Genomic DNA, 2,552 nt, shown 5'->3' with positions numbered 1-2,552 from the left:
GGAAAGCGATCCCACGCTTCCCCATTCTATGACTGTGCGTGCACTTAGCAAAACTCCTTCCTCTCTGTCTGTCTTTCCACTTGTACGCTCTTTCATTAATTTAATTTCCCCATCTACCCTTAATCTTTTTCGAAACTACCTCAAATCTCCCCCTCCCACCATTTTTTATTTCTATTATATACTATTAGCAGGTGGATTCATTCATAATTGTCTCTTCAATACGGCTGTGCTAATACTAGGAAGAAAAGATAGCTTATTAAAGTATACTGTACACAAAGGTTAACCTGGTTTTATGAAAATGTGTTCACATTATTGACTTTGTTTTCTGTAATTTAATCAGCTCGTTCTGATTAAAAAAATAAAAAATAAAAAAAAAACTGTAATTGTTGTTCACGTCATTAAACAGCTGCACCTGCAAGTAAAGACAAAGGCAATTCGCACCATTTCAATATCTACACGTGGCGTTATATTCTCAAGGAGAAATTACAGCATGCCACGTAAACCCATTGTAGGTTGAACCAGATCGGTCACATGGTAATTCGATTTTGTATGAGAACTTTCTATACTCCAAAGTTTTGATTTTTTTTAAACTTTATGCCTCGGAACAAAGAATAGTCATAAAATAATTAGTTAGTATAAGAAATTTCATGAAAGTAAACACCCCCTTAATCATTAGAGTAAATGCGTCGGTGATGAAGGTGATGAATTGGTTATGACCAGCTTTATAGGCTAAGGCGACTGAGGCAATAGCCTCAAACACAATTACTGTATCACACTAAAAAGGAGAAAAATCAAGTTTTATTCTTCTTCTAATAAAAGAAATAAATAAAAATGTAGCTTAAATAGTAATTTAAAAAATATATATATATATATATATATATATATATATATATATATATATATATATATATATATATCTTCGGAGTCAATTCGACAAGTTGATTAAACAAATAAAATAAAAAAAACTATTACTAGTTTCCTTTTATTCTTAGTTTTTAACAAATACATCAATTAAAGATGAAATGGTTTTATCAAAAAAATGGAATAGACTTCCAAAAGAAACATATGAAATAGGTATATTATAATTTTACAATATTTTTTTTTTCTGCTTTATCTCACCTTAATCTAAATTACAAACCTAAACAAAGTTACACTCGAAAACAAAAACTAATACACAGTTATTCTAATATTGTTTTAAAACAATATATAAAAAATTAAAATTTTCTCAAAATTAAGGGGACAATAGAACTATGAAATCAAAGTATTTAAACTGTGATATGTATAATTATTAAAAGGTTTTAACTTCAACTTATTTTCTTATTTGGAGTTTATAATATATTGACTTTAAATACAAACTTTATTTTCTTATAACATTCGTTCCGCAATTATTTAATCCTGTTCAATTTTAAGTGTTGAAGTTCTTTAAACATTGGATTTCTTCTTGTATGAGTGTAAGTTATCATAAAAAATTAAATTATGGACATTCATTTGGAAAAAAGGAGGTCTGATTATTCACGCAAAATATAAAAGTAAACACAAATAAAAAAATATTATAAATATAAATAAATGATTTAATCATTTAATATTATTTGTACAAAAGTACCATTTAAAGTTGGTCCTGCTCTGGGATTGACCGGTTGGAAAGGTTTTAGGGAGTCTAAAGTGAATAGCCGGTAGCTTTCAAGGACCTGACGGCTGAGAAGGGTGGTGGCACCCATCAGTCTTTTAGGGGAAGCTTAAGGATTTGTCACTTCTAAATGAATGGAAAAAGCCACAAGCTCGTAAACCGGTCAATCAAAACGACTGTGCACAGGTGTTCAAAAAGGTAGGTGAATTTCGTGTGTTGCCCTCGTACGGAAGCTGACCGGGAATAGCAGGTCATTGCGACGCGATCCTCTCTCTCTCTCTCTCTCTCTCTCTCTCTCTCGTAAATCGTGCCGCTGATGCAAGGAAGGTTGAAGAAGGAGTATTAATGAGCGAATCGAGAAACGATGTGCATTGGAGGTTGCATTTACCAAATGCCCCTCTCCCCAGCTGAGAGTGACAACTGTCATTTACACTGTGGTGGAGCCTGGAGACAGTGAGAATGGTAAAAACACAGGGCTTGAAGCGCAACGCACATTCACCCCGCCACTCAGCCACGTTTACTTCTCAATTACCTAAATACCCTTCAATCCCATTTCAATCGGTTCCAACTACATGGCATTTGAGGTATAACCTTCCGAAAACACAAAAAAAAAAAATAAAAATAAAAAAATTGCAATATATAATTTTGATATTGTAAATTAGAGTGATAATTTACCCAAAAAAATGTATTACCACACTAATGAATGCAATTCAAGTTATTCTATTTAAAAAAAAAATTAAAATTATTCTGAAATTTAAATTTTCCATTATTTAATACTCTTTAAAGCTGAATACTTCTTCATAGTATTTCTTTTATGTAATTCACTAATTAAAGTAATGTTGTCATCTCGGGAAAAGAAACCATCCCTTATTTTTCATTTATAATTTAGATATCGTTTTATCGACCTCACCTTAAAGTTCAATAA

This window comes from Ziziphus jujuba, chromosome 7 (genome assembly GCF_031755915.1).
Source record: "Ziziphus jujuba cultivar Dongzao chromosome 7, ASM3175591v1".
NCBI classification, from domain to species: Eukaryota; Viridiplantae; Streptophyta; class Magnoliopsida; order Rosales; family Rhamnaceae; genus Ziziphus; species Ziziphus jujuba.
This window is presented reverse-complemented; position numbering follows the sequence as displayed.